This window comes from Chiloscyllium punctatum, chromosome 27, assembly GCF_047496795.1.
Source record: "Chiloscyllium punctatum isolate Juve2018m chromosome 27, sChiPun1.3, whole genome shotgun sequence".
Lineage (NCBI taxonomy): Eukaryota > Metazoa > Chordata > Chondrichthyes > Orectolobiformes > Hemiscylliidae > Chiloscyllium > Chiloscyllium punctatum.
The window spans coordinates 79877566-79893857 of record NC_092765.1 but is presented as its reverse complement, the minus strand read 5'-3'; positions in this window follow the sequence as shown (position 1 = coordinate 79893857).

The following is a 16292-nucleotide window of genomic DNA, read 5'->3' as shown; positions in this document are numbered from 1 at the left end:
CCAACCTCTCACCTTCACAACGTGCAGCCCTCCAATCCCTCTGCTCCAATCCCAACATCACCATTTCGCCAGCAGATAATGGGGCACAGTGGTAGTCTGGCGCACTGACCTGCACACTGCTGAAGCCGAACGCCAACTCGAGGACACCTCTTCCTACTGCCCCCTCGACCATGACCCCACCCCCCGTCACAAAACCATCATCTCCCAGACCATACAGAACCTCATCACCTCAGGAGATCTCCCACCCACAGCTTCCAACCGCACAGTCCGGGAACCTCGCACTGCCCGGTTCTACCTCCTTCCCAAGATCTACAAGCCTGACCACCCTGGCCGACCCATTGTCTGAGCATGCTCCTGCCCCACTGAACTCAACTCTACTTACTACAACACTGTCCTATTCCCCCAGTCCAGGAACTCCCTACATACGTTCAAGACACCACCCACGCCCTCCACCTCCTCCAAGACTTCCGTTTCCCCGGCCCCCAACGCCTGATCTTCACCATGGATATCCACTCCCTCTACACCTCCATCCGCCATGACAAGGGCCTCCAACCCCTCCGTTATTTCCTCTCCCGACGTCCCTAACAGTACCCTTCCAGCGACATTCTCATTCGTTTGACTGAACTGATCCTCACTCTTAACAATTTCTCCTTCGAATCCTCCCACTTCCTCCAGACCAAAGGGGTAGCCATGCAAAATCACCCATGTGTTGATCTAATGATTGTTTAAATAGTCCTAATGTATGTTATCAGATTCACATCTCAACTATTTCTTAAAAAACTCACAAATATTCGTGAGAGAGGTTGAATGCTCCACTATGCAGTGAGAATGATCAATCCTGCAAAATAGTTTGCTTTCTGACCAATCCTGAAGCGTTCACTCCCCAAGAATTCTTTGGCCCCGTTCCTCACTCACTCTGGTTAGATGATCGGCTGCTGTTCGGTCCTCCTGTGCCTCCCCTTCCTTCCAATTACGGAGTTGATTCAGGCGCAACTCAGCAGGGCCCCATCTATGCCTGTCTCTTTGTTGGTTATGTAGAACAGTCGATCTTCTGTAATTACGCCGGCACCACTCCCCACCTCTTCCTCCGCTTCATTGATGACTGCATTGGCGCCACCTCGTGCTCCCGTGAGGAGGTTGAAACAATTCATCAACTTCACCAACACATTCCACCCTGACCTTAAATTTACCTGGACCATCTCTGACACCACCCTCCCCTTCCTAGACCTCTCCATCTCCATTAATGATGACTGACTTGACTCTGACATTTTTTTACAAACCCACCGTCTCCCACAGCTATCTGGATTACACCTCTTCCTACCTTACCTCTTGCAAAATAGCCATCCCGTATTCACAATTCCTCCGTCTCTGCCATATCTGCTCCCAGGAGGATCAGTTTCACCACAGAACACACCAGGTGGCCTCCTTTCGAGACTGCAATTTCCCTTCCCACGTGGTTAAAGATGCCCTCCAACGCATCTCGTCCACATCCCTCACCTCCGCACTCAGACCCAATCCTCCAAGGACAGAACTCCCCTGGTGCTCACCTTCCACCCCACTAACCTTCGTATAAACCAAACCATCCACCGAGATTTCTGTCACCTCCAAACAGACCCCACCACCAGGGCTATATTTCCCTCCCCACCCCTTTCTGACTTCTGCAAAGACCGTTCTCTCCGTGACTACCTGGTCAGGTCCACTCCCCCGACAACCCACCCTCCCAACCTGGCACCTTCCCCTGGCACCGCAGGAATTGAAAAACCTGTGCCCACACCTCCTCCCTCACCTCTATCCAAGGCCCTAAAGAAACCTTCCACATCCATCAAAGTTTTACCTGCACATCCACTAATATCATTTATTGTATCCATTGCTCCCGATGTGGTCTCCTCTACATTGGCGAGACTGGATTCCTCCAAGCAGAGCGCTTTAGGGAACATCTCTGGGACACCCGCACCAATCAACCCCACCGCCCTGTGGCCCAATATTTCAACTCTCCCTCCCACTCTGCCGAGGACATGGAGGTCCTGGGCCTCCTTCACCACCGCTCCCTCACCACCAGACGCCTGGAGAAAGAATGACTCATCTTCTGCCTCGCAACACTTCAACCCCAGGGCATCAATGTGGACTTCAACAGTTCCCTCATTTCCCCTTCCCCCACCTCATCCCAGTTCCAAACTTCCAGCTCCCTTGATCTCTCTCTCGCTCCCTCCGTCTCTCTCTCCCCCCTCCCTCTCTCTCTCGTCCCTCTCTCTCTCTCGCCCCCTCCCTCTCCCTCTCTCGTCCCCTCCCTCTCTTGTGCCCTCCCTCTCTCGCCCCCTGCCTCTCCCTCTCTCGCCCCCTCCCTCCCCCTCTCTCGCCCTCTCCCTCTCCCTCTCGTCCCTCTCTCTCTCGCCCACGCCCTCTCTCTCTCGTCCCCTCCCTCTCTCTCTCTCATCCCCCTCCCTCTCTCACTCCCCCTCCTTCTCTCTCGCACCCTCCCTCTCTTTCGCCCCCTCTGTCTCCCACTCCCCCCTCCCTCTAACTCTCTTGCCCCCTCCCTCTCTCTCTCATCCTTCTCTCTCTCGCCCCCGCCCTCTCTCTCGTCCCCTTCCATCCCTCTCTCTCTCGTCACCCTACCACTTTCTCTCTCATCCCCCTCCACACTCTCTCTCGTCCCCTCTCTCTCGCTCGCCCCCAATCCACACTCACTTGCCCCCCTCTTTCTCTTGCCCACTCCCTCTCTGTCGCACTCCCTCTCTCTCACCCCCTCCCTCTCTCTCTCGCCCCCTCCCTCTCACTCTCACCACCTTCCCTCTCTCTCTCGCCCCCTCGCACTCACTTTCGCCCCCCCTTCCTCTCTCTCGCACCCTCCTCTCTCTCTCACACACCCTCCCTCTCTCTGTCTCTCACCCCCTCCCTCTCCCTCTCTCGCCCCCTCCCTCTCTCTCTCGTCGCTCTCTCTCGCCCATGCCCTCACTCTCTCATCCCCCACCTCTCTCTCTCTCTCTCTCTCTCTCTCGCCCCCCTGCCCTCACACTCGGGCCCCCTCCATCTCTCTCTCGCCCCTCTTCCACTCTCTCTCGCCCCCTCCCTCTCTCTCCCCCCCTCCCTCTCTCGCTCGCACCCTCTCCCACTCTCTCTCACCCCATCACTCTCTCTCTCTCTCTCTCTCTAACCCCCTCCCTCTCTTTCGCTCGGACCCTCCCTCTCTTTCGTCCCCTCCCTCTCTCTCTCATCTCTCTCACTCTGTCTCTCGCCCCTTCCTTCTCTCTCTCTCTCTCGCCCCCTCCCTCTCTCTCTCTCTTGCCCCCTCCCTCTCCCTCTCTCGGACCCTCCCTCTCTCTCTCTTCCCTCTGTCTCAACGCACACTCCTTCTCTCTCTCGTCCCCCTTCCTCTCTCTCTCGCCCCCTCCTTCTCTCGCTCTCACCCTCTCCCTCTCTCTCTCACCCCATCCCTCTCTCTCTCATCCCCCCTCTCTCTCTCATACACCTCCCTCTCTCTCTCACCCCTCGCTCCTTCTCTCGCCCCCTCCATTTCTCGCTCACCCCCTCCCTTTCTCTCGCCCCCACTCTCTCGTCCCTCTCACTCTTTCTCTTGCCCCCTCCCTCTCTCTCCCTCTCGCCCCCTCCCTCTCTCTCTCTCGCGCCCCCTCCTTCTCCCTTTCTTGCTTCTTCCATCTCTCTCTCGTCCATCTCTGTCTCGCCCCCGTCCTCTCTAGAGCACCCTTCCCTCCCCTCTCTCTCGTCCCCCTCCTACTTTCTCTCTCGCCCACTCCCTCTCTCTCTCGCCAACTCCATCTCTGTCTCCCCACTCCCTCTATCTCTCGCCCCCTCGCTCTCTCTCTCATCCCCCCTTCCTCTCTCTCTCGCTCTCTCCCTCTCTCGCTCTCACCCCCCCCCTCTCTCTCCCCATCCCTCTCTCTCTCTCCCCTCCCTCTCTCTCTCATTCCCCTCCCTCTCTCTCACTCGTCACCCTCCCCTCTCTCTCCTGCTCCCTCCATCTCTCTCTCGCCCCTCTTCCACTCACGCTCTCCCCCTCCCTCTTTCTCTCACTCCCACTCTCTCTCGCCCCCTCCCTCTGTCTCTCGCCGCTTCCCTCTCTCTCTCGCCCCCTTCCTCTCTCTCTCGGCCCCTCCCACTCTCTCTCTCCCCCTCCCTCTCTCTCTGTCATTCACCTTCCTCTCTCTCTCTCGTCCCCCCCTCACTTTCTCTCTCTCTCTCTATCGTCCCCCTCCACTCTCTCTCCCGCCCCCTCCCTCTCTCTCTCGCCCCCCACTCTCTCTCTGCCCCTCCCTCTCTCTCTCTCTCTCGCTCCCTCCCTCTCCCTCTCTCGCCCCTTCCCCCTCTCTCTTATCCCTCTCCCTCTCTGTCCCGTCCCCCTCCCTCTCTCTTTCGCCCCCTCCCACTCTTGCTCGCCCCCTGCCTCTCTCGCCCCCACTCTCGTCCCTCTTACTCTCTCTCTCGCCCCCTCCCTCTCTCTCTCTCTCTCACCCCCTCCCTCTCTCTCTCTCTCTCGCCCCTCCTTCTCCCACTCTAGCCCCCTCCCCTACCTCTTGCTCTCGTCCCCCTCCCGCTTTCTCTCTCGCCCCCATCCCCTCTCTCTCTCGCCCCCTCTCTCTCTCTCACCCACTCCCTCTCTCTCACTCCCTCTCTCTCTCTCGCCCCCTCCCTCTCTCTCTCCCCCCTCCCTCTATCTCTTTCCCCCTTCCATTTCTCTTTCGCCCCTTCCCCCTCTCTTTCGCCCCCTCGCTCTCTCTCTCGTCCCCCCTTCCTCTCTCTCTCGCTCTCTCCCTCTCTCGCTCTCACCCTCTCGCTCGCTCTCTCACCCCATCCCTCTCTCGCTCTCACCCTCTCCCTCTCTCTCTCACCCCATCCCTCTCACTCTCTCTCTTACTCTCTCTCACCCCATCCCCCTCTCTCTCGCCCTCCTCGCTCTCTCTCTCTCGCCCCCCTCCCCCTCTCTCTCGTCACTCTCACTCTATCACTCGCCCTTCCCTCTCTCTCTCTCGCCCCCTCCCTATCTCTCTTCCCCTCCCTCTCTCTCTCATCTCCCTCCCTCTCTCACTCGTCCCCCTCCCTCTCTTTCTGGCACCCTCCCTCTCTGCCTCTCACACTCTCCCCCTCTCTCCCACCCCATCCCTCTCTTTCTCTCACCCCATCTCTCGCCCCCTCCCACTCTCTCTCGTCCCTCTCACTCTGTCTCTCGCCCCTTCCCCCTCTCTTTCGCCCCCTCCCACTCTCTCTCGTCCCCCTACCTCTCCCTCTATCGCCCCCTCCCTCTCTCTCTCTTACCTCTCCCTCTCCTCCGCTCCATCTCTCTATCTCTCGCCCCCTCCCTCTCTCTCTCCTCCCCCTCCCTCCCTCTCTCTTTCTCGTCTCCCTCCCTCTCTCTCTCACGCCATCCCTCTCTCTCTCTCTCTAGCCACCATCGTTCTCTCTCTCTCGCCTCCCTCGCTCCCTCTCTCTCTCTCGCCCTCCCTCTCTATCTCACCCCCTCACTCTCTCTCTCTCGCCGTTGCCCTCTCTCTCACTTCCCTCTCTCTCTCTCGCCCACGCCGTCTCTCTCTCGTCCTCCTTCCTCTCTCTCTTTTCCCTTTCATTCTCTCTCTCACCGCCTCCCCCCTCTCTCTCGTCCCCCTTCCTCTCTCTCTTGAGCCTTTCACTCTCTCTCTCGCCGCCTCCCCCTCTCTCTTTCGCCGCCTCCCTCTCTCTGTCGCACCAACCCTATCTCTGTCTCTCGCACCCTCCCTCTCCGTCTCTCGCCCCTCCCTCTCTCTCTAGTCCCTCTCTCTCTCTCGCCCACGCCCTCTCTCTCTCGTCCTTCCCTCTCTCTTGCCACCTCCCTCTCTCTCTCGCCCCGCCCTCCCTCTCTCATCCCCCTCCCTCTGTCTCGCCCCCCTCGCTATCTCTATCTCTCGCCCCCTCCCTCTCTCTCTCGTTCCTCTCACTCTCTCTCTCGCCCCCTCCCTCTCCCTCTCTCGCCCCCTCCCTCTCTCTCTCATCCCTCTCTCTCTCTCTCGCCATGCCCTCTCTCGCATCCCCCGCTCTCTCTCTCTCTCGTCCCCCTCCCTTTTTCTCTCTCTCGACCCCTACCCTCACTCTCCAGCCCCCTCCATCTATCTCTCGCCTCTCTTCCACTCTGTCTCGCCCCGTCCCTCTCTCACACCCTCTCTCTCTCTCTCGCCCCCTCCCTCTCTCTCGCCACCTCGCATACTCTCCCTCTCTCTCTCACCCCATCCCTCTCTCTCTCTCTCTCACCCCATCACTCTCTCTCACCCCTCTCTCTCTCGCCCCCTCTCTCTCTTTCGTCTCCCTCCCTCTCTCTCGCTCTCTCTCATCTCCTCCCTCTCCCTGTCTCGCACCCTCCCTCTCTCTCTCGTCCCTCTCTCTCTACGTCCCCTCCCTCTCTCTCTCGTCCCTCTATCTCTGTCTCTATCCCCTGCACTCTCTCTAGCCCCTTTCCCTCCCTCTCTCTCTCGTCCCCCTCCCACTTTTTCTCTCGTCCCCCTCCCCTCTCTCTCTCGTCTCCTCTCTCTCTCTCACCCCCGCCCTCTCTCTCGTCCGCCTCCCACCCTCTCTCTTGTCCCCCTTCCTCCCTCACTCTCTCTCGCACCCTCCCTCTCTCTCTCGCCCCCCCTTCCGCTGTCTCTCGACCACTCCCTCTCTCGCTCTCGCCCTCTTCCTTTCTCTCTCACTCCATCCCTTTCACGCTCTCACCCTCTCTCTCTCTCTCTCACCCCCTCCCTCTCTCTCTCTCTCTCGCCCCTCCTTCTCCCACTCTAGCCCCCTCCCCTACCTCTTGCTCTCGTCCCCCTCCCGCTTTCTCTCTCGCCCCCCTCCCCTCTCTCTCTCGCCCCCTCTCTCTCTCTCACCCACTCCCTCTCTCTCACTCCCTCTCTCTCTCTCGCCCCCTCCCTCTCTCTCTCCCCCCTCCCTCTATCTCTTTCCCCCTTCCATTTCTCTTTCGCCCCTTCCCCCTCTCTTTCGCCCCCTCGCTCTCTCTCTCGTCCCCTCTTCCTCTCTCTCTCGCTCTCTCCCTCTCTCGCTCTCACCCTCTCGCTCGCTCTCTCACCCCATCCCTCTCTCGCTCTCACCCTCTCCCTCTCTCTCTCACCCCATCCCTCTCACTCTCTCTCTTACTCTCTCTCACCCCATCCCCCTCTCTCTCGCCCTCCTCGCTCTCTCTCTCTCGCCCCCCTCCCCCTCTCTCTCGTCACTCTCACTCTATCACTCGCCCTTCCCTCTCTCTCTCTCGCCCCCTCCCTATCTCTCTTCCCCTCCCTCTCTCTCTCATCTCCCTCCCTCTCTCACTCGTCCCCCTCCCTCTCTTTCTGGCACCCTCCCTCTCTGCCTCTCACACTCTCCCCCTCTCTCCCACCCCATCCCTCTCTTTCTCTCACCCCATCTCTCGCCCCCTCCCACTCTCTCTCGTCCCTCTCACTCTGTCTCTCGCCCCTTCCCCCTCTCTTTCGCCCCCTCCCACTCTCTCTCGTCCCCCTACCTCTCCCTCTATCGCCCCCTCCCTCTCTCTCTCTTACCTCTCCCTCTCCTCCGCTCCATCTCTCTATCTCTCGCCCCCTCCCTCTCTCTCTCCTCCCCCTCCCTCCCTCTCTCTTTCTCGTCTCCCTCCCTCTCTCTCTCACGCCATCCCTCTCTCTCTCTCTCTAGCCACCATCGTTCTCTCTCTCTCGCCTCCCTCGCTCCCTCTCTCTCTCTCGCCCTCCCTCTCTATCTCACCCCCTCACTCTCTCTCTCTCGCCGTTGCCCTCTCTCTCACTTCCCTCTCTCTCTCTCGCCCACGCCGTCTCTCTCTCGTCCTCCTTCCTCTCTCTCTTTTCCCTTTCATTCTCTCTCTCACCGCCTCCCCCTCTCTCTCTCGTCCCCCTTCCTCTCTCTCTTGAGCCTTTCACTCTCTCTCTCGCCGCCTCCCCCTCTCTCTTTCGCCGCCTCCCTCTCTCTGTCGCACCAACCCTATCTCTGTCTCTCGCACCCTCCCTCTCCGTCTCTCGCCCCTCCCTCTCTCTCTAGTCCCTCTCTCTCTCTCGCCCACGCCCTCTCTCTCTCGTCCTTCCCTCTCTCTTGCCACCTCCCTCTCTCTCTCGCCCCGCCCTCCCTCTCTCATCCCCCTCCCTCTGTCTCGCCCCCCTCGCTATCTCTATCTCTCGCCCCCTCCCTCTCTCTCTCGTTCCTCTCACTCTCTCTCTCGCCCCCTCCCTCTCCCTCTCTCGCCCCCTCCCTCTCTCTCTCATCCCTCTCTCTCTCTCTCGCCATGCCCTCTCTCGCATCCCCCGCTCTCTCTCTCTCTCGTCCCCCTCCCTTTTTCTCTCTCTCGACCCCTACCCTCACTCTCCAGCCCCCTCCATCTATCTCTCGCCTCTCTTCCACTCTGTCTCGCCCCGTCCCTCTCTCACACCCTCTCTCTCTCTCTCACCCCCTCCCTCTCTCTCGCCACCTCGCATACTCTCCCTCTCTCTCACCCCATCCCTCTCTCTCTCTCTCTCACCCCATCACTCTCTCTCACCCCTCTCTCTCTCGCCCCCTCTCTCTCTTTCGTCTCCCTCCCTCTCTCTCGCTCTCTCTCATCTCCTCCCTCTCCCTGTCTTCCACCCTCCCTCTCTCTCTCGTCCCTCTCTCTCTACGTCCCCTCCCTCTCTCTCTCGTCCCTCTATCTCTGTCTCTATCCCCTGCACTCTCTCTAGCCCCTTTCCCTCCCTCTCTCTCTCGTCCCCCTCCCACTTTTTCTCTCGTCCCCCTCCCCTCTCTCTCTCGTCTCCTCTCTCTCTCTCACCCCCGCCCTCTCTCTCGTCCGCCTCCCACCCTCTCTCTTGTCCCCCTTCCTCCCTCACTCTCTCTCGCACCCTCCCTCTCTCTCTCGCCCCCCTTCCACTGTCTCTCGACCACTCCCTCTCTCGCTCTCGCCCTCTTCCTTTCTCTCTCACCCCATCCCTTTCACGCTCTCACCCTCTCTCTCTCTATCTCACCCCATCCCTCTCTCTCTCGCCCCCTCCCTCTCTCTCTCTCGCCTGCTCCTTTCTTTCGCCCACTGCCTCTCTCTCTCATCCCTCTCACTCTGTCTCTTACCCCCTCCCTCCCTTTCTCTCGTCCCTCTCACTCTGTCCTCACTCCCTCCCTCCTGCTCTCTCGACCCCTCCCTCTCTCTCTCTCGCCCCCTCCCTCTCACTCCCCCCCCTGCCTCCCTCTCTCTCTCGTCCCCCTCCCCCTCTCTCTCTCTCGACCCCTCCCCTCTCTCTCGCCACCTCCCTCTCTCACTCGCCCCTTCTTTTCTGTCTTGTCCCCTCCCCCTCTCTCTCACTCCCTCTCTCTCTCTCGGCCCCTCCCTCTCTGTCTCGCCCCCTCCCTCTCCCTCTCGCCCTCTCCCTCTCTCTCTTGCCCCCTCCCCGTCGCTGTCACCCTCTCCCTCTCTCTCTCACCCCATCCCCCTCTCTCGCTCCCTCGCTCTCTCTCGCCCCCATCACTCTCTCTCTCTCTCGCCCCCTCTCTCTGTCTCTCTCTCGACCCTCTCCCTCTCTCTGTCTCTGGCCCCCTCCCTCTCCCTGTCCTTCGCTCGCCCACACCCTCCCTCTCTCGTCCCTCTCCCTCTCTCTTCAGTCCCCCTCCCCCTCTCTCTCATCCCCTCCCACTCTCTCTCTCATCCCCCTCCCTCTCTCTATCTCGCCCTCCATATCTCTCCCACCCTCTGCCTCTCTCTCTCATCCCATCACTTTCTCTCTCTCTCACACCATTCCTCTCTCTCTGTCGCGCCCCTCCCTCTGTCTCTCGCCCCCTCCCTTCCTCTCTCTCGTCCCTCTCACTCTGTCCTCGCTCCCTCCCTCCCGCTCTCTCGCCCCCTCCCTCTCTCTCTCTCTCACCCCCTCCCTATCCCTCTCTCGCCCCCTTCCTCACTCACTCGTCCCTCTCTCTCTCGTCCCCTCCCCCTCTCTCTCTCACCCCCTCCCTCCCTCTCTCGTCCCCCTCCCTCTCTCTCTCCCTCGCCCCCCTTCCACTCTCTCTCGACCCCTCCCTCTCTCTCTCGTCCCCTCCACCTCTCTCTCGCCCTCTCCCTCTCTCGCTCTCACCCTCTTCCTTTCTCTCTCACCCCATCCCTCTCTCCCTCTCACCCTCTCTCTCTTTATCTCACCCCATCACTCTCTCTCTCTCTCGCCCCCTCCTCCTCTCTCTCTCGGCCCATCCCTCTCTTTCGCCCACTCCCTCTCTCTCATCCCTCTCACTCTGTCTCTCGCCCCTCCCTCCCCCTCTCTTGCCCACTCCCTCTCTCTCTCCCCCTCGCCCCCTTCCTCTCCCTCTCTCGACCCCTTCCTCACTCTCTCGTCCCTCTCTCTCCCTCGTCCCCTCCCCTCTTTCTCTCTCTCACCCCCTCCCTCTCTCTCGTCCCCCTCCCTCCCTCCCTATCTCTCTCCCGTCCACTCCCCCTCTCTCTCTCGTCCCCCACCCTCCCTCTCTCTCTCGTCCCCCTCCTCTCTCTCGGTCGACCCCTCCCCTCTCTCTCTTTTGCCACCTCCCTCTCTCTCTCGCCACCCTTCTAATCAGTCTTGCCCCCTCCCTCTCTCTCACTCCCTCTCTCTCTCTCTCGCCCCCTCCCTCTCCGCCTTGCCCCCTCCCTCTTGCTGTCACCCTCTTCCTCTCTCTCTCACACCATCCCCCTCTCTCGCCCCCTCGCTTTCTCTTGCCCCATCACTCTCTCTCTCGCCCCCTCCCCCTCTCTCTCTCGACCCCCTCCCTCTCTCTCTCCCCCCTCCCACTCTGTCTCTCACCCACTCCCTCTCTCTGTCTCTGGCCCCCTCCCTCTCACTGACCCTCGCTCGGCCCCTCCCTCTCTCCCTCGTCACTCTCTCTCTCACCCACATCCTCTCTCTCGTCCCTCTCCCTCTCTCTTCTGTCCCCCTTCCCTCTCTCTCGTCCCCTCCCCCTCTCTCTCGTCCCCCTCCCCCTCTCTCTCTCTGATCCCCTCCCTATCTCTCTCACCGTCACCCTCTCTCTCTCATCCCATTCCTTTCTCTCTCTCACACACCATTCCTCTCTCTCTGTCGCGCCCCTCCTTCTGTCTCTCGCCCAATCCCTCTCTCTCACCCCCTCCCTCTCTCTCTCGCCCCCTTCCTCTCCTCTCGCCCCCCTCCCTCTATCTCGCACCCTCCCTCTGTCTCTCTCGCCCCCGCCCTCTTGCTCTCTCTCGCCCTCCTACTCTCTCTCTCGCCCCCTCTCTCTCTCGCTCGCCCCCTCCCTCTCTCTCTGCCCCCCCCACCCTCTCTCTCTCGCTCACCACCCTCTCTCGCTCTCACCCTCTTCCTTTCTCTCTCACCCTCTCCCTCTCTCGCTCTCAACCTCTCTCTCTCTCTCTATCTCACCCCATCACCCCTCTCTCTCGCCACCTCCCTGTCTTTCACCCACTCCCTCTCTCTCATCCCTCCCTCTCTGTCTCTCGCCCCCTCCCTTCCTCTCTCTCGTCCTTCTCACTCTATCGTCGCTCCCTCCCTCCCGCTCTCTCACACCCTCCCTCTCTCTCTCTCGCCACCTCCCACTCCCTCTCTCGCCCTCTTCCTCACTCACTCGTCTCTCTCTCTCTCTCGTCCCCACCCCCTCTCTCACTCACCCCATCCCTCTCTCTCGCGTCCCCCTCCCTCTCTCTCTCTCGCCCCCTCCCTCTCTCTCTCGCCCTCTCCCTCTCGCTCTCACCCTCTCCCTCTCTCTCACCCCATACCTCTCTCTCTCTCGCCCTGTCCTTCTCTCTCGCACCCCTCCCTCGCACTCTCGCCCCCTCCCTCTCTCTCGTCCCCCCTCCCTCTCTCTCTCGCCCCCTCCATCGCTCTATTGCCCTCCCTTTCTCTCTCTCTCTCTCTCTCGCCCCCTTCACTCTATCTCTAGCCCCCTCGAACACACTGTCGCACCTCTCTCTCTCGCCCCCTCTCTCTCTCTCACTCTCGCCCCCCTCTCTCTCTCTCTCTCGCCCCCTCCCTCTCTCTCTCTCGTCCCCTCCCTCTCTCTCTTGCCCCCTCCCTCTCTCCATTTCCCCCTCCCTCTCTTTCTCGCCCCTTCCTCTCTCTCTCTCACTCTCACCACCTCCCTCTCTCTCTCACCCCATCCCTCTCTCTCTCACCCAATCCCTCTCTCTCTCGCCCCCTCCCTCTCTCTCTCGCCCTCTCCCTCTCGCTCTCACCCTCTCCCTCTCTCTCATCCCATATCTCTCTCTCTCTCGCCCTGTCCTTCTCTCTCGCCCCCCTCGCTCTCTCTCTCGCCCCACTCATGCTCTCTCGCCCCCTCCCTCTCTCTCGTCCCTCTCCGTCTCCCTCTCGCCCACTCCCTCTCTCTCTCGCCGCCTCCCTCTCTCTTTCTCTCTCTGTCGCCCCCTCCCTCTCTCTCACCCCCTCCCTCTCTTTAACCCCTCCATTCTCTTGCCCCATCCCTCTTTCTCTCACCCCTTTCCCCTCTCTCTCTCGCGCGCAAACTCTCTCTCCCTCACATCCCTCTGTCTGTCTCACCTGCTCCCTCTCTCTCTTTCTCGTCCCCTCCCTCTCTCTCATCCCCACCTCCCTCACAACACCCTCCATCTCTCTCTTGCCCCCCTCTCTTTCTGTCGCCCCCCACCCACTCTCTCTCGCTTGCCTCCCTCCCTCTTCTCTTGTCCCTTCCCTTTCTCTCTTGCCACCCTCCATCTCTCTCATTCGCCCCTCCCTCTCTCTCTCTCAACCGCTCCCTCTCTCTCGCCCCTCCTTCTCTCTCTCGCCCCCTCCCTCTTTCTCTCGCTCGCCTCCTCCCTCTCTCTCTTGCCCCCCTCCCGCACTCTCTCTCATCCACTCCCTCTCTCTCTCTAGTCCACCCCGCCTCCCCTTCTCACCCCCATCTCTCTTGTCCCCTCCCTCTCTCTCTGACTACTTCCATCTCTATCTCTCGCCCACTCTCTCTCTAGTCCACCTGCCATGCTCTCTCCTCCCACTCCCTCTCTCTCGCCCCATCCCTCTCTCTCTCACCCCCTCCCTCTCTTTAACCCCTCCATGTCACTTGCCTCGTGGGTCTCTCTCACACCCCCTACCTCACTCTCTCTCTCTCGCCCATCCCGCTCTCTCTCACGCGCATTGCCTCTCCCTCCATCCCTCTCTCTTTCTCGCCTCCTCCCACTCTCTCTCGCCCCCTTCATCTCTCTCTCGCCCCCTCTCTCTCCCTCACCCCCACCTCCCTCGCTCTCTCTCGTTCCCCCTTTCTGTCTCGCTCCCACCCTCTCTCTCTCTCTCTCTTGCATCCCTCCCTCTCTCCTCCCCTCCCTCTCCCTCTCTCTCGCCACCTCCCTCTTCTGTTGCCCATTCCCTCTCTCTCTCGTCACCCTCCATCTCACTCATTCGCCCCCTCCCTCTCTCTCTCACCCGCTCCCTCTCTCTCTTGGCTCGCGCCCTTTCCCTCTCGCCCCCCCTCCCTCTCCCTCGCCCTCCTTTATCTCTCGCCCCCATCTCTCTCTAGACTCCCTCTTTCTTTCATCCCGCCCTCGCCCCTTCTCTCTCACTCTAGCGCCCTTCCCTCTCTCTCTCGCCCTCCTGCTCTCTCGCGCGCCCCTCCCTCTCTCTCTCACCCCCTCCCTCTCTCTCTCGCCCCCTCCCTCTCTCTCTCTTGTCTACCGACCTCTCTCCTCTCCTCCCTCCCTCTCTCTCTTGCCCTCCCCCTCTCTTTCTTGCCCCTCCCTCTCTCTCACCTCGCTGCCTTTCACTCTCACCCTCTCCCTCTCTCTCTCTCGCCCCCTCCCTCTCTCTCTCGCCTCCATACCACTCTCCTCCCCTCCCTCTCTCTCTCAACCGCTCCCTCTCTCTCACCCCTCCTTCTCTCTCTCGCCCCCTCCCTCTTTCTCTCGCTCGCCTCCTCCCTCTCTCTCTTGCCCCCCTCCCGCACTCTCTCTCATCCACTCCCTCTCTCTCTAGTCCACCCCCCTCCCCTTCTCACCCCCATCTCTCTTGTCCCCTCCCTCTCTCTCTGACTACTTCCATCTCTATCTCTCGCTCACTCTCTCTCTAGTCCACCTGCCATGCTCTCTCGTCCCACTCACTCTCTCTCGTCCCATCCCTGTCTCTCTCGCCCCCTCCCTCTCTCTCTCACCCCCTCCCTCTCTTTAACCCCTCCATCTCTCTTGCCTCGTTGCTCTCTCTCACACCCCCTACCTCACTCTCTCTCTCTCGCCCATCCCGCTCTCCCTCTCTCATGCACATTGCCTCTCCCTCCATCCCTCTCTCTTTCTCGCCTCCTCCCACTCTCTCTCGCCTCCTTCATCTCTCTCTCGCCCCCTCTCTCTCCCTCACCCCCACCTCCCTCGCTCTCTCTTGTTCCCCCTTTCTGTCTCGCTCCCACCCTCTCTCTCTCTCTCTTGCGTCCCTCCCTCTCTCCTCCCCTCCCTCTCCCTCTCTCTCGCCACCTCCCTCTTCTGTTGCCCATTCCCTCTCTCTCTCGCCGCCCTCCATCTCACTCATTCGCCCCCTCCCTCTCTCTCTCACCCGCTCCCTCTCTCTCTTGGCTCGCGCCCTTTCCCTCTCGCCCCCCTCCCTCTCCCTCGCCCTCCTCTATCTCTCGCCCCCATCTCTCTCTAGACTCCCTCTTTCTTTCACCCCGCCCTCGCCCCTTCTCTCTCACTCTAGCGCCCTTCCCTCTCTCTCTCGCCCTCCTGCTCTCTCTCGCGCGCCCCCTCCCTCTCTCTCTCACCCCCTCCCTCTCTCTCGCCTCCTCCCTCTCTCTCTCTTGTCTACCGACCTCTCTCCTCTCCTCCCTCCCTCTCTCTCTCGCCCTCTCCCTCTCTTTCTTGCCCCCCCTCTCTCTCTCACCTAGCTGCCTTTCACTCTCACCCTCTCCCTCTCTCTCTCTCGCCCCCTCCCTCTCTCTCTCGCCTCCATACAACTCTCCTCCCCTCCCTCTCTCTCTCTCTCTCGCCCCTCTCTCTCTTTCTCGCCCCCTCCCTCTCTCTCTCGCCTCACTCCCTTTCACTTTCGCCCAACTCCCTCTCTCTCCTTCACCCCCTCCCTCTCTCTCGCCTCCCCTCTTTCTCTCGCCCCCCACTATCTCGCCCCTTCCCTCACACTCTCACGCACTCCCTCTCTCTCTCTCGCCCGCCCCTCTCTCTCTCTCCTGCCACCCTCTCTCTCTCGCCTCCCTCTTTCTTTCACCCCGCCCTCGCCACTTCCCTCTCACTCTCGCACCCTTCCCTCTCTCTTGCCCTCTCCCTCTGTCTCGCACAATCTCTCTCTCTCTCTCTCTCGCCCGCCCCTCTCTCTCTCGACCTGCCCTCACTCTGTCTCTCTCTCGCATGCCCTCTCTCTCTCTTTCACCCCCTCCCTATCTCTTTCTCTCTCTCTCGCCCCCTCCCTCTCTCTTTCGCTCTCTCGCACTCTTTCTCAACCGCCTTCCTCTCTCTCTCGCCCCTCTACCTCTATCTCTCTCACCCCACTTCTCTCGTACCCCTCCCTCTCTCACTCACCGCCTCCCTCTCTGTCTTGTCCCTCCCTCTCTCTCTCGTCCCCTCCCTCTCTATCGCCCCGTCCCTCTATCTTCCGCCCACTCTCTCGCGCCCCCTCCCTCTCTCTCTCGCCCCCTCCCGCTCTTTCTCACCCGCCTCCCTCTCTCTCTCGCCCCTCCCTCTAAATCTCTCACCCCACCTCTTGCCTGCCACCCTCTCTCTCTCTCTCTCTTGCTCGACCTCCTCTCTATCTCACCCCCCTCCCTCTCTCGCCCCATCACTCTCTGTCTCTCTCAACCGACTCTCTGTCGGTTTCTCAACTCCCTCTTTCACCCACCTTTCTGTCTCGTCCACTCCATCTCTCTCTCGCCCCCTCTCTCTCTCGCCCCGTCCCTCTCTCTTTCGCCCACTCTATCGCGCACCCTCACTCTCTCTCTCGCCCCCTCCCGCTCTTTCTCACCCGACTCCCTCTCTCTCACGCCCCGTCACTCTAAATCTCTCGCTCCACTTCTCTTGTCCCCCTCCCTCTCTCACTTGCTCCCTCCCTCTCTCTCTCTTGCCCCTTCTCTCTCTCTCTCGTCCCCTCCCACTCTCTCTCTCTCGCCGGCCCCCCCTCTCTCTCGCTCGACCCCCTCTCTATCTCGCTCCCCTCCCTCTCTCTTGCCTCCTCCTCCTCTCTCTCGCTTCCTCCCTCTCTCACTCGCCTCCTCCTTCTCTCTCTCACGCCCACTCACTCTCTCGACCCCTCCCTCTCTCTGTCGCCCCTCCCTAGCTCTCTATCGCACTCCTCCATCTCTCTCTCCCCTATCTCTATCTCTCTCATTTCCTACCATTTCTTGCGCCCCCTCCCTCTCTCGTCCCCCTCCCTCTCTCT